Source organism: Falco punctatus (assembly GCF_963210335.1).
Source record: "Falco punctatus genome assembly, chromosome: 12".
Classification (NCBI taxonomy): Eukaryota; Metazoa; Chordata; class Aves; order Falconiformes; family Falconidae; genus Falco; species Falco punctatus.
Window position 1 is genome coordinate 28,252,384 of NC_137592.1, and position 15,954 is coordinate 28,268,337.

At 42.9% G+C, this 15,954-nt stretch overlaps 1 long non-coding RNA gene across 1 annotated transcript; it reads left to right on the forward strand.

Moving 5' to 3' along the window:
* The first annotated feature begins 2,216 nt into the window (after nucleotides 1-2,216).
* On the forward strand, nucleotides 2,217-13,462 carry LOC308072227. Its single transcript, XR_013931588.1, has 2 exons — nucleotides 2,217-5,785; nucleotides 6,271-13,462. It is a non-coding gene; the product is annotated as an uncharacterized lncRNA (long non-coding RNA).
* Nucleotides 13,463-15,954: the final 2,492 nt, after the last annotated feature.

The following is a 15,954-nucleotide window of genomic DNA, read 5'->3' on the forward strand; positions in this document are numbered from 1 at the left end:
CACAAAGCTCTTCATTTGTAGTATTTTCAGGCAAATTCTGGAATGGATCTTGTAATTCATACAAAGAAGCAAATTATCCTCATTATCTTTGCATTACGGTCTCGCCCATGACAACGTAATGCTGGTTTATATGCTGCCCAAGTATCTCAGCATGTTGCTTTCTGTGTGAGTTGGACCTTTAGCATATGCAAATCAGATGGGACTCTGACCCACATCATACGTGGCCTTAACAACAGGGCATTTCCTCTTCCCTCTGGTTTCAAACACAGCAGCGTGTATTTTCATTTACATGAAGACCTTCTACATCAGTTACATCTGAATGTTATGCTATAATCGAGATGCCTTTGCACCAAAAAAAGCAGTTCAAATGCATTAATTAATTACACTAAATAAGCACACAAGAGACTGCCTTGCAGATTTGGTTCCTCTAAGAATTTTGTGAGGTTAGCTGTAAGTCACAAAATAGCTCAGCTTCGTAAGCATTTCTCCCCCAAATTCTCTGACAATCACCTTTTGCACATTGTACTCGTTTCTGTGAGGGCTCTCTAGCAGCCACATGTGTGTTTCTGTTCCTACTATGTACATTTGCTAAAACCTTTTACAACAGGCTTTCCTCAAAAGCTAAGAACTTCCCATAACCTAGTTTTTACCTACAGACGTACTCTCCTGAGATGCTGACCTCACTCATTTAATGATTTCTATCCAGCTACTGCATTCTTACAGCAACCCTACGAGGGAGTTCTGATGACTGTAAGAACCAGGGCAAGGCTTGTCTAAGTGTATTCAAAGGACTCAAATGTAAGAGCAGAACAACCACAAGGCAATTAAAAGAAGATTCATCGGAACTGTCCAGTATTGCATCTTTATTGTCTCTTCTCCTGTTGTTACTTAAAGAAACCCTTTGTTTAATATTGCATTTACTATTACAGCAGTCAAATTGGATAAGAGCTTTAGATGGGTGCAGAAACTACAGAGTAATTCCACAACGGTGGTTGTTAGGAGGCAAAGACAGAACCAAATGCTTAGTTGGGAACAGTGGTTTTCTAGAATTCAGCAAAATGCCAAGATTTTTGAATATTCACCTCAAAAGACAGAATTTTGCCGCTATTTCACTTAACTGTCACTTTGTCCAAATGGGAGTATCGTGCAGAATTCTGCTTTGCTGGCTTCTGGTGGCTTTAGCACAGTGGAAATAAATGATAAAGAATCCTTGTTGTCATGGTTTAACCCCAGCTGTGTTCACCTATGCTCTCCAAAACCAGATGATTTGCAAAGCTGACTGTGAGTCTTTTTGCAAGAAAAGGAAAGGGTTAGAAGCAATGATCGCATGAAACACAAATCATAATCCGTGTTCAGAATACACGGGCTGGTAGAGCTCACCCAAAAGGTTGGAGGGCTAGATCTGCTAATGCTGTATGCTGTGTTCTCCCTCTGCGCTGCCTGTTAAGCTCCTCTGTGATGGAAGGAAAGATATTGGCAGTCTTTGGTTTCGTGCCTGTCATTACCATGACACTGCCATACGTTCCCTTCAGCATTGTGTGTCTTCCTTTGCCTCTCAGCAGCAGCAACACCAGTTACTCAATAGGAAACGTCTCGAAATAAGCCTTTCGTTTGAGGAGTCTGCCAAAATGAAAACACTTTAGAAATAGACAACTCATCTCATAAACAGAAATAAATCTAAAATTAACTGAAACCAAAATCACATGTTTCCCCCCCCCCCCCCACGCCCCCACCAAGGTCTCTGGGTGTTGGGAATCTTAAGCTGTACTCTCCATTCTGAAATTAAATTAGACTCGCCGTCTGAAAACTAATCTCACGCTCAAACTTTGGTGGAGCAGCTTGAAATGATAGGTTCTATACTTAGCTATAAACGCACAACTTTAGATTCATCTGTACTCGTAAGTTGTTTCCTAGAAACAAAATCTTATGATTTCAGGTCAATTAGATTGTGTATTTTAATTAATTCTCTAATCTTTCTCTGGAAGCAAATCATCAAATAGAAGAGGCATCTGCACCATTCTAATTGACTTAAATAGAAATAATGAATGCACAGCCTTTGGGTTGAATGGACACCTGGTTTATTTCTCACTGAGAAAAATAATACATCTATCCACAAGCAAATTTTGGGAAGGGAAAGAGTGGTAAATTCATCAACAAAGCATTAGGAAAAAAAGTGGGCTAGAATTACACGTTTACCAGGTAGAGTTTACCACTTTGAAGACTGAAATGAAATGGCAGCAGTTTGTTTCTTTCAGAGATTTCTGTTACAGAGGAGAAGGTAGGATGCAGTCCATGTATCTAGCTATCTAGGAATCTTTCTGAATAAAATACACCAGGAATTGTGTTTGCCAACATTATTCCTTCTGACTGAAATAATCCCACTGAAATCTCTTTCTTTTTTTTCCAGGGAGAATGGGTTTACATTTTATTAAAAGGATAATACTATTGTTACACCTAGAAAGCGAGAAGCCTTTAAAAAAAAAAAAAAAGTGCCTTGAACTAATTTTTACAGAACACAAGCTATTCAGTTTACAAAATTAATCTCTTGTACTTGGAATTTCATGTACAAAACGCAAACCTTATGAATGATTCCCATAAGGATTTGTTTAACAGGCTTCATTATGTGGAAAGGGCATAAAGCAACCCAAGACCTAAAATGGCTGCTCGGCTTTATGTTGTTCTGTGTCTGCTCGCGTGATTTACAACTGTGCATTTTCTGCTCCCATTTCTTTAGCTTAGTGCTGAATTATAAATGAACAACTGGATCCCGGGATTCTTCTAGTTCGAAAATAAAATTAACCTGATGGAGGGACAGTTTTTCACCACAGTAAGTTAATGAATTCTTTATAAGGAAATGCATTATTTGGAGAAAAAGACCCCAACCCCTCTCAGACCTTTCAGTTCTGCTCTTAAATGAAGACTAAAGAAAGCTAGATGTAAAACCAGACCACACAGTTACACGTAAGCTAGTTTGATACGTCTCACGTAATTGTGTGGATAAGCAAGTCACAATGCTTTGTGTGAACAAATATTTAAGCAACTAAAAGGCAACTAGTGTGCTTTGGCTTAATTTGAACGTACACGTGCAGTAGATTTGTCTACTGATGTAGGCATTTGACGACACATGCAATCTGCAAAATCACCTTCATTTTTCCTGATGGTACAGGTCTTTCTGTCTGCTCAACAGGGTGGTCCGTATATGTAATTAAATAATGTAAGCAAATACTGGCATCCCGTCCCACAAATGAATCATAAATAATTACTGAGCTTTTGGGTTTTAATAGATGACACAAGCCCCTGCCTCAGGGGCTTGCTGTCTGCCTCAGTGATGGGCTACAAAGACTGAAAATAATACACACCACCAGAAATTGGGGGGGAGGGGGGGGGCTGGCCCTATTCAGTGCTAGAGGCTTGAGAGAAGACATTGGATGAAGGAAGAGGAGACAGAACTGTGAAGTTCAAAGCCAAGAGGACATTAATACTAAAATGCCGTCAAAGTGTTACTTTCATACCAGATGCCACCTCAAGACCTACTGGAGGGAGAATCATCTCCATGCATGTCGCCAGCCCTTGCTGTATTTCTAGCTCTGTCATAGCTAGACGTGAATTTTAAAAATTAAACAGATGCATATCTAGGTAGGCCCTACTAGTCTAAGCGATGCTGTTGTGCTTTGTGGCTGCAGGTGCCCAGATGGGCATGCAGATTGTCCCTACGCCTTTTCAAAACCCACAGCACGTGGCTGTATCCGTCTCTGTGGGCCAGCCCCGGGGTGAAGGCTAGAGCAGGGGCGTCCCTATGGGCCCTTTGCATCCTCTGACCACAACCACCGAAATAGCTCTCAGGCCATCAGCCACGGCCCTGGGGAACAGGGAAGGTTCTTCAGCCCTCTCCTTGTATTTTAGGCCGGGATTAGGCTGATTTAGCCTTATTTTTTGTAAATAAGGCACCAGGATCTGCCAGCAACATTCCTCTCATTTTATCTGATCTCATAAGAAGTATTTTTAGTAAGAACTGGTTTGCCCTGAAAGAAAGCTATTCTCTAAAAAAAGCTTTGTACACTTAAGACATATGGGACAGAAGGAAGCCTGCATCTAGCATTACTTTTTTTTTCAGTCCCCAGAAAAACCCTGAAATTGCCCTTTTTAGCAAGCAGAAAAGATAAATGGGTTGACTCTGAATCGAAAATAATAGATATGCCTTGTGCCGTTCTTGACAACCTTTTCTGAAGTCTCATTAGCTCACATGTGCACAACTCCTACCTCTTTTTATAAGATATTTATACAGGTATAATTCCACCAAAGTAACAGCTGAATAGCTGTAGTAGAATGAGAGCTATATCTGTCACTTCTCTCTCAAAAAATAATTAAAATAAATACTTCACAGCAGCAGCAACATCAGCCAGTCCCCCCTTCCCACAAGCTTACAAGCGCTGCAGACATTGCTTGGGGTCATCATGCTCTGTATTTTGGTACACAGACGTAGTGCATGGCACGCATGATATGCTTACTAAGCTACTTGGGATAAACATGGAAAAAATCTAGTGGTGTAGCTGTCACAGTCCAGAATGGTTTCATGTGCTATGTGATTTGAAGGGAGATTCCTTTGCTATGTGTCATTTACCTTTTATACATTGCTGTCGCTCAGGATTTCATAACCATTAATTCTTTGGATGCCCACACTGAGATTGTTATATACATATATGCATAAAAAAAAGAGAACTGTGCATTCTTATGTGACGTCACATTATAGTCCACAAACAACTTTATTGCTCTTTACCACGTTTGGGAACAAAGGGAAAGGTATGCCAATGACGTCTGTCTCAAGTTAAAACAATTTCCTTTTCACACTTGGAAAATGGAGCTCCTCTCTTTTATATACATTTTATGTACACACGCAATGCCTTCGGACGTCACGATCTGGGAAAAAAGCCTCTCTTATGTTTCATATGTAAATCAGCGACAGCCAAGGTCATGTGCTAAGTGATAAATAAGCTGGTGAGGTAAAGTCAGCAAAAAACTGTCATGAGTTAATTTTCAACTTAATTTTTTAAGCCATGATCCTGCAAGTCATAAGGATCTTTGAGTAGGTTGGGCTCTGTCACACACAAATTAACTGTTGGCATAACTGATAGAGCAGCAAACCGTATCCTAGGTCGTGGACAACTCTGGGAAAAGAAATGTTTGTCTCTCTCTGTGTAGAGCTCAAGAAGGCCTTGCTGCTGGCCGCTTTCCTGGCACCCCTGTAACGCACACACTATGCTTCAGTTACTCTTAATCTGTTAAATCAGTTGACGCCTGTTCCCCCGTGGTACTCCGAAACCACCCTCCAATGCATCTGTGCCTCCCTTTCTGCCTCTGTGGTAACAATTTCCCCCTCCTAGGAAGGCTGAGAGAGACTGTGCATGTGTTTAAGGTGGACTGAGTTCTTCGGTAGCAGTTTTCAAAGTAGACGTAGCTATTTTGTGGAGTAGACATTATGGGTAATATAGATAAGGCTTCCTGTGGCTGGGTTTTTCACACTCTCTGATTAAGTCGCTGTTTTCTAGCTGAATTGCAGTATAATAATATTAGCAAGTGCTAACTATGATGGCTGAAAGTTACTGTGCTGGGTACCCACCTCACCTGAAAACTTTTGGATAATTCTAGCCAAAGTGTCCCAGGCCAGAAAGAAGATACCGTTTTGCCTTAAAAATATTCACATGCTTTTCTGCAGAAATCCCAGCCCATCCTCGCTCTGAAGAAGGAAGGGGTGATGAACACCGGTATCAAGGAGGCACCTTTTGCTGTACGTACCATGAGCCTTTGGCCAAACCTCTGAAAACTGCTTTGCCCTCGTTCAGTCAAGAAAGGACACGCTCGAATCAAACTTGTGTGGGGTAACAGAGAGCTGGGTGGGAGAACGGGGGGAGCAGCCCCGTGGCGAGGTACCAGGGCATACCTGGAGTACCAGGCACCGACCTGTGGAGCTTGGAAGCAGGGGAGCCTGGGGCGAGGACTAGAATTAGCTCCTGACAGCTGGAACGTGGCAATGGCGAGGACTAAAACGCGAAGCTGAAAGGAGACTGAGAAACAGGGATGGAGCCAAAGAGAGGTTAGGCTAGGAGGGGCAGGAACTGGGACCGTAAGAAGGAGCTGCGTTAAGAGCTGACTCTGTGCCTAGGTATGTTCCTCCCAGAATCTGGGACAGAACCCAGCATTTCTGACCTGCAGTATTTTTCTGGTTTTCCTACTGAGACCCACTAAAAAAGTGAATGCCTTGTCTCCTTGCAGCCTGCACGGAGGATGATACACTTCTATATAGTAAGAGTTGTCTGTGGAGCTCTGCTTCAATCTGTGGATCTGGAATTCCAGCCCTTCCAAGGATACAAAGGGAACTAAATGTGGTAACATGTGAAAGGACATCAACTTTCCTTTCCTAGAAGGCTAAGAAATTATTTTATATGTGTGTGTGTGTGTGTGTGTGTGTGAGTGTGTGTATGTATATACACACATAAACTAGTTTGAAGGGAACTTGTAATGTCAGTGTATTCAGAAAACAGGAAATACAAGAATACAAGAACTGGATGGAGCTCAACAATTGCTCATTTGCTTTGATCACTTCCATTTCCATTTTTATACTGTCTTTATTTCTGCTGCCTCATGCAGAAGTTCCTCCAAGTCATCTGGCGCACAAGAATTACTTCAGTCTTTTATTATTAACATTAGTAAGTATTCATGTGGTGGTAGTCCCTAAGTTGGTGGGTGTTGTGTAAGCACAGAGGAGACCTAGTGTCTTCAGGACAATTTTGCAATCTGAAGAACCCAGAGTGCAATTCCATAGCTGGAACTTTTTGCTGCAGTGCTCAAATTGAATTCAACCAGTCCCCAGCTTATCTCACTGATCTGTGTCCTCTTCCTCCTTTTTTTTTTTTTTTTCCTTCTTCACTCCTTAGGCTTCTATTTCTTTTTAGTTTGGGGTTTTTTTGTACTTTTCCAGTAAAATGAGAGCATTCTGTATTTCTCCATCCCTGTTTTCCTTCCCACCTGCTCTGTTTCTGAGCTTCTTTCTCACAATTAGCTCACTTTTTTTTCCCCTTCGTTTTTATTTCCCTCTTCTGTCACACAGAACGAAGCTTGAGCCTGGATCTTGCATTATCTTTGTAATTGTTTGAACCTGTATTACATCTTCAGACCACCTCAATAGTCACGAGAGCTAAAGCTTGATTATTATTTTTTTTTATTATTATTTGATAAAAACTTTATTCTGGGCAGCCTGTCAACTATGATATCAGTCTTGTAACATCAGCCTGAGTTTCCTGACATCCTGAAAAAGTGATCTCAGGAGGTGTATTCTCCTGGCTGAAAGGGCCAGCAACGGCACATCGCAGTCATTAGCCTGCCCACAGCTGATTATCTTGGGGTTGGAATGGTGGAGGGGGAGAGAACGAGGCCCCCCAAGAGGCAAGATCGCGAAAAGGCTGGAAGAAAGATGTGCAGGGGGGATGAGGGATAAGCAAAAAAAATCTGAAGAGGAAAAGGATGAACTCAAGAGCCCAGAGGCAGAAGCAGCAGTAGCCTGGAGGAGTGATTTCCTGAGTGTGGTGGAGAACAGGAAAGTAAGTACTAATCAAATTTTAGTTGCAACATAATTTTAATCTATGAACAAACCTCCTGGTGATATCAGTATGAGATCCAGCGATAACTGGAGAGATTATAATGAAACACGATGGCATGCCCTCTTTTCCCCTCAGCTGCTCTATCATCTTCCTCATCCCATCCCTGTTTTCCCTGCCCAGGCCTGCCCAGCTCCTTCAGAAGTTAACCGGAGCTCTGCCGTCGACTCCAGGAGGAGCACAGTTGCAGATTACTGTGAATGGATGCCAGCCTTGGCAACGTGCTCACAGAAGGGCCAGTTCCACGTCAGGAAGCAGGGGACGTTTCACCGACAGTGCTAATGCACTGTGGAGCGATAAAACTACTGGCTTCTAGCATATTATGGAGCAACATGACAAAAATTGCAGAATCCACAATATTATCCTACCCACAGTTTTCCATTGACCCTAATTATAGTTCTGTTGCTAAAGCTATGTAATTTGATTTTCAACAGCACACCAGAAAGGCAGGAGCTCAGCAGTTCCCAGAGCGACTGCGCACAGTTTGCTGGACAAATGTATTTTGTTTCTAGTCAGGGTTGTGGTGAATAATGAAATAAGGCATTAGATGTCTAAACATTGGGTCTCCGTTGGACTACAGGACAGGAACTATCAGTTATTTAGGGCTGGCAAGCCTGTGCCTTTGAAGTCCAAATGTTTAAAGTTGATGATAGCTTTTAATTCTAATGGTAGGTGGTAGATCCGGTGGGGGCCACCGTGTCCTTGCACTTTACTCCAAGTGTAATTCTTGTGTCTTCAGAGACAACGAAAGGCCTAAGCACCACCGGTGTGGTGGCACTTGGCCCTCACGCATATGACAATAAAAGCACAAACCTTTTTCTGCTTATCCCCATCATTTGTCCCATTTTGTAAGCAGTTTTACAGCCCGGTGTCCATGGGTTGCTCATCCTCTGTCCTTTCTGCTCAAACTGCCCAGCTGGTGGCAAAGCAGCGTGAGCTGTCCCCAGGACCTTGTCTGACATCAGGGTGGCCCTCAGCCACCCCGTCCCTCTAACAGAGGTTTCCATTAGCACGGGCGTGCAGCAGGAAGCCTGTGCTTCCACCTCCACGGGGCAACCGGTGCAAATACCAGTTTAAAAACCCAGTCGAGGTGAATGTTAAGTAGACGACCAGGCTTTCCATGAAGAAACTGTGACCTGCTCTTTTCTGCCGATGTCGCTCGGGTGGCGTCAGCCTCCAGCAAAGCAGCAGGGTGGGAAGCCTGGGGCAGCGACTTCTGTAGCTGCTGCAGCAAAATTCACCGGAGCTCATCTCTCAACATGGAGTGATGCTCTTGGCATCAGTGGGAATCGGGCATCCTCTGACTAAAGTGAAAAGTGGCAAGGGACGTGATTTCAGGTTATTGCTGATTTTGTTTTGCTTTCAAAGGCAGCATGATTAAAAATTGGATTATAATTATCTGTCTTTTTTTTAAGTAGCAGCGCCTAACTAATTCCCATCAGTGCCTTTCCTAAGATCAGAAGCAAAGCTGTCTCTAAAATATATTTTTTCAATTCTGAGCCAGTCGTATAAGAACAGTGACCAAGATGAATCAGTTCTATGGTGCTCTTGTTCTGCGTTCAATAATAAAATAAAACAAAACCAAAAAATACTAATGAAATGCCAAATCCTGCAGGGTGCTGAAAATTGCAGACTGTTGTCTGAGCTTGCACTCTGACCCCTGCTTACATTTGTCTGCTAGAGCACAGTAAGCACACATGATATTATAGAAACAAATAAAACACAATTAAACCAATACATTCAGGCAGATAAAACTAATGACAGGTTTACCACTTCTCAAAAATAATGTGCTCAGTGGAAAACAATCTCTTGAAGTGTGATATATGTTAGCATAATGCATTTCCATGCTTAGATTTTCAAAACTGCAAAATACAGACATTTATAGGTACGTGTTTCAAATTTAAAATAATCTCTTTGGAAGGAGCAGATGATTTCTTTTTCTGACACACTGAAGGGGAATAATGTTCATTGTTTATGCACTTGCTCAAGCAGTAGAATTTTGCATGGTTAAATCTCACTTTGTCAGACGTATATCAGTTTAAATTAGCTCAAAATCCATCCCAACATTCATTTTTAGATCACAGTCTTCAGAGGAACTGATTTATCAGGATGCCTAAATCCAGATGCACTACAAATAAGCCAGGAAAGACAAATAAGCCTCTTGGCATAACACAAATAAGCTGGGGGAAAAAGAATGTGAAAAAAAGAAAGAGCTAAGGGAAAGTAAGAAAAGACCTGCCAGTGGGAAGAACGCTGTTTCAAATCCCGGATGCTACCCAACTTGGATTTCCTCAAGTGCCACCTTCCCTCCAGCCCCTCCTTTTCTTTTTTTTTTTTTCTTTCTTCTTTTTTCCATTTTTTCACATTGCCTCCTGGACCACTTTCCCTGCTCTCATCCGTCAGCTCTGCGCTTTTTAATTTACATTCCTTTTTAAACCACTTCTCCTTGACAGACCTTATAAACCATTCAGAGTGCCTGAATGAGAACAGTCCAGAAGCACCAAAAAGCTTTGTGCAGGGTCTGATCAATGGTAGCTGCCTGAGCATGCTTTTAACTCCCAGCAAATACAAAGAAAAACAGAAGAGCGCCTTAAAATGAAAGGTAGTCGACAGCACACCCCTTACCATCCTTCTGTCGGGCACATCTGTTTGCTGGTTCTGCAGCTGTGAAGACTTTGTAAAAGAGTGTGAATGAAGGAAAATTTGAAGGCTTGTTTGATACCAGTGCTGGCAAGAAACAGTGGCCAAGTGTTAGAATAACTACCCTTTAAGGAATTTGGGATGAAAGGTAAAATCCTTCCAGGCTGAGACCAGGTCTCCTTGGCTGGGGAGCAGTCCAGCAGAGAGAAATCCTTCTTCCTGCATGAGCCTTCCTGCACCATGTAAAGATGGCTAATTAATCTGGTGTTACGTTAAAGATTTACCATATTTATCAGGTCTGACTCAGTTCTTATTCATCGCTATTTAAGAACCCAACAGAGGGAACTTGTCTTATTTTCATTCTTGTTCATGTAGTTTGGCTTCGGCGGAGAGTTAAATGAATTTAGGGAAGTTACTTCTCTTAGGTCATGTACAAAATACAGTTTTACCAGCTAGAACTGACTGGGAGTAAGACAGTCAGTGCCACTTATATCACCAATAGACTCTGCTCTTGATTTTGCTCCTTTTGTTTCCTATCAGACTCCCCAGAGGCCTTAGTTTGTAGTCATTCAGTCTTTCAAACGTCTTCCCAGATGCTCAAATCCCACTTCTGTTATTGCAGTTTCTTTTAAATTTGTCTGGGTCCCTTGTGCAGAGTCAAGACTTTACTGTTCCTTAGCTCAGCATTCTCCTGGCTGGACTCCAGCTCAGGTAATTATATCCAGGGCTCTCTCAAACTTCTCTCTCTAGTTACATTTGGAGAAATTATTCTTCCCTTTCTCTTCTGAACTGCTTTATAACACTGCAGATGCTGAGAGCCGATGGGATGTGCGTTTTGGAGAGGCCGTGCATCATGCATTAGGGGTGAACCAACACCTTCCGCAGAGGGACTGGAAGCACTGCCACAGCCTCCTTTCTTGTTCGTTTCAATGCTATTTTAAGGGAATGGTTGTAACACAAAGTAGAAGCTGAAGGACAAAATTTTGGTCCAGATTAATCTGTTGTTGCTGGTTGAATGGGAAGACTTCTCCTTCTAATTTACTATTCTGAATCTAGCCTAGATTTGTTCAATAGCTGTGTCACTTGAGCCGGTTGTCACAAGATGCTCACAAAAATAGATTTCTCAGTTATTGGGAGAAATATCAATACAGAGGCTAAGGAAAGAGTAAGCATTGCTAGAGGTAATGCTGCTACATCAGCCATGAGGCAGACTACAAAACCAAAGTGATAGAAAACTTAATTTTGCACTGCCTGTGTTCAACCTGCTCGTTAACCAGCAGTTCTCCGATTTTGGTACTTCTCCACTGCTAGGCCAAAGACAGCTCAGCATATTCTTCCCAGTAAAAAAAGGATTCAAACAGAACCACAAGGAGTCTGAAACATGTAAGAGAGAGAGAAAAAAAGAAATATTTTCCTTCTGAATTGAGAAGTATGAACCATAAATTCAGGTAAGTCACAGAAAATAAAAATATATATAGTAAAAACCAAGATAGAGAACAGCAATTAATCTACTGACTAGGTGCTGCTCATTTCCTGCAGGGTATGTGCATGAGAACTGGCTGCAAGTACTTATGCAAGCTTGTCTAACTGCTCACTGCAGTGCAGTTCTTCCAAGGCAAAGAAATGGATTTTCACACTTCAAATGAGTAAATTATAATCAATTCTCACTCCCTCACCTTGGAGGAATTTGAGCTGTTGCTATCAGTCAGTGGAAGTCAGCTGTTCCCTAGTCTGGCCAGAAGTGCTGCACTCAGGAAAATCTTGGGAAGACAAATGATGCAGGAGAGGTCTGTGCTCACAAGAGGTTTAAGAAATGCTTTTCTAATCTAAACTTGCAGGCTTTACTTTCGCCACGGGCCACCTATCAGAGCAGGATTATCAGGGGGACAGCCTCATCTACTTGGCCTTGCGTGGAATGGAGGTTGGACTAAATTACCTCCGGAGGTCAAATTGAGCCTAAATTATTCTGTGGCTATTCTCCAGCCTCCACGGCGATAGCTGTATCTGGAAGGAAGGTGGTCATGCCCACTCTGCGCTCACAGGGGAATCCGTCACACCAGGGAAATTCCTACTGAGGCCAAACTATGAAAGAAACGTTTATCTGATGCAAAAGTAATATAGACTATATTGAACATTTTTTGTTTTTCCTTTCCCCTCAAGTCTTCCAGGATTTAAAAGCTGCCAGGTCCAGCTCAGCTTTCATGTTAAAAAAAAAAAAAAAAATGATCCTCAGTTAGGCCAGGACTGAGCTTGGGTCACCGGCTGAATTAGGCTCTCCAGAGTCCGTCACAGCCTTCACCTGGTTGTGCCCACCTGGCTGAGATGGCTTCTGCACTTGTCCCAGCAGGGGCTGTGGGGAGCGGAGCGAGGGGAGGGGAGGGAAGGACCGGGGGTCTGTGCAAGCCCACATCTGGGAGTGAACCTTACCCTGCTGCAGGGTTCGGTTAGCACAGCCCCCGCGCAGTTTTCATGACAGGACTTGGCTAGTGCAAAAATAGCTGGCACCAGGTCCAGCTTCTTCCCCTTCTGCTAAACGGCCCTTTCAGGCAAAAAGAAATCGACCCCACTGTACTCGGTAACATTTTTATCCTCCCTCCCCTGTGGTTCAGTGGTACGTAAGCAGTAATAAATCCCCATTTAAAGTGCTGTTGACTGCTTTAGAACTTCAGCGGTAAAGGAAATAAAGTAAGCACATAAGCATGTAGCCCTTGCACAGTTAAACATGGCATCTGCTGCTGGGTCTAAGTAAAAACATGGTTGACTAAGGAACTAAAAAAATGTAATGGACTACTGTATGATTTATATCGCGTGGATTCTTTTGTAATCTTTGTAAGTGGAAACCAGGAACGGGTGCGCATGTTTGCACAAGATGAGCAACAGGAACAAACTTATTTTAGGATTCTCACTGCAATCAAAGCACTGGGGACAAGGGGAGAGTCAAAGTACATGAACATGCTTGAGCATTGGCATTTTTATGAAGAAGAAATATTGATTCTGTAACGATATCCCCATAGAACATGCAGTTGGCTCACATAATACCAGCTGAGATGAGTCTGGTGATGATGCTACAACATAAATAGCTAATAAGGCATGTAACTCATGTTATTTCATGCTCGTATATTTTCCAAAGAGGTGATATTAGAATGAAGTCAATTCTACAGCTTCATAAACTTCAGCATCTGTTTCTTTTTTTCTGTTTGAAAACTTTGAACCTCACACAGGTTTGGAGGCCAGCTAGTAGGCAAGTAAATGTTGCTTTGTCATACCCAGCTCAGGGTTTTCTCATTAATCATTATGGGTAAAGATGTCTAATGTAAAAATAGCAACAGCCTGAATTTCCACAGTACCCAACACCCAAATATTTCAAGTACTTTACAAAAATGACTAGGTGAATTTGCATCGAACAGTGACATGCATCTTACCAAAAAGAAGCAAAGGCACCACTATTAGGGATGAAATTTTTGATAGCGTTGCCAGGCTTATTCACTGCAGGGTTTTTACACACGGGGCATGCTCACCATGGTATAATCCCCACCTTACTTCAGCCATTTAGTAAAAGAGCCTCAGATTGCTCACCTACATTTCTGCAAATGCTGTAACAGTCCCCTGTTCTCAAAATTCATTAAGACAGCTTCGTATTTTCTTTAAAATAATGTTGTCAGAGAAACAAAGTGAATGCTTGAACTGCTGCTTTACCAGAAAGTCCTTTTTGGCTCTGTGACTGTGAACGCTTGTAGATGAGTGAAAATTTTTTGAGTCAAACTTAAAAAAGAATGTGGAAATAACCATTAGTGAGCCAGAGGTGCCTGTGAAGATCATAGAGGATATAGAGGTATATTAAAAAAGTGCTGCGATTCAGCTGGGGAAGATCAAAGAGAGCCAGATAACAGCCAGGGGACATCAGAGTACCATGAAAGTTGCTGAGGACGTAGGAAAAGCCCGCATAGTGCTGTGGGACATAAGGGAAGTTGAATAAGATATGTATGTCAAGAAAGGTCCCAGGGTGATACAGAAAACCAGAGGAGACATCATCATGACAGAGCTGTCTGAGAAAGCCTCACAGTGCTGTGAGATGCGAGCCTCAGGATGATGATGAACACCAGAGAAGGCTGAGAACTGCTGGGAACACAAAAGACAGTCAGGTAACACAAGGGAGTGCTGCTGAATGCAGTTGCATCAAGAAGGGCTGTGACTGCTGTGTATAGCTACAAGGATGTTTGAAACAGTAAAGTCACAGTGTCCAGATTTCATGGGGAATAACACATGCCGTGGCAGATCAGGGACCAATAAAGGTAAATGAAGAGGCAGTTAGAAATATGCCAAGGAAAACCATATTATATGACCAAAAAAATATATATATAAAAAATCATTGCTAGAGAGCACAAGGGAGAATCTGAAAAATGTGTTCAGCAAAAAGCTCCCCAGCCTTATGAACCTTCTTGGAGCAGCTGCTGTGCCTGAAGAAGGCTATAGCATGTTAGGGAATGAGAGAGCGACCGTAAGATGCCAGAAACAGTGAAGCAGATTGTGAGTTGAATGACAAATGTGTAAACTGCTGGTTGCTATAAAGGGCCACAGTGTCAGAAAATGTTGGAGCCTGCTGTTCTACTTCTGGAGGCATCCAGGAAGAATGCAAGTTGAAAGAACACTGTATAAGTTGAATTGCATCAAGAAGCATCCGAAAAGGCCATGAATACCTTTAAGCCGGTTCAGTGGAGGGATCCAGACGAGGGCAGTGAATTCCTGGAGTGGTGAGCTATGCAGCCACATAGAAACCAAGGCGAAGCTGTGATCTCCCAAGGGCCCAAGATACCAGGAAAAAGCTCAGGAAAGAATGCAGATTGCCAGGGGGACTAAAGAATCCTGCATATAAACTAGGGACAACTGAAAAGCTGTGAGATCTGTCAGGAAGCACAGGGTAAGGTCACAGACTGAAACAACTCAGATGTCTGGTTTCACCATTTGACTAATAGAAGAAAGATGTGACCCAAGATAATCCTGCCTGCTTCTCTTTCGAGCGCAGAACAGAATCCCTTTCAGTACCGTCTCAAAGCGACGAATGCTTCCTGCTGAACAACCAACGCCATGTATGGAAAATAGCTATCTATCCTATGTCATTGTATGTGTTTAAACTGGGCCTTGGAAACCACACAAGACTAGGAGAGGGAAATGATTTCTTTGGGACAAGGGAAACTTTTCAAGGGCTAAGTTGTGCTTAGCTCTGCGCGCTGGCACAGGAGCCCCTTTGCCCCTCACGGCACAGCCACGCAGCAAGTCATCTCTGCATCACTGGTCTCTCATCATGAGTTTAAAAAATACTGAGAGAGAAAAACAGTTTTATTCGCGCAACATCTTAACTCCAGAGCACTGGTCCTAAATCGAGTAATGTGGCCGATGTATTTATAATTCACAGCGCCGATGGGCTCTGGAGCGATGCCTTGCTGGAGCCTGGGCAGAGCAAGGGCCTCAGCCCCCACCTGGCGACCTGGTTTTGCTGAAGTGACACTGTTTGAAACCGGCTCCTTGCTGCACGTCTTCCCAGGGGGACCGATGATCGATGATGACCGGCACTTCAGCAGCACATCTCCCTCCCTCTCGCACAGCCCAGGCTCAGGAGAGCCCTGCAGCCTGCCTTGGGATGGGGGGGTGGGGGTGGGGGTGG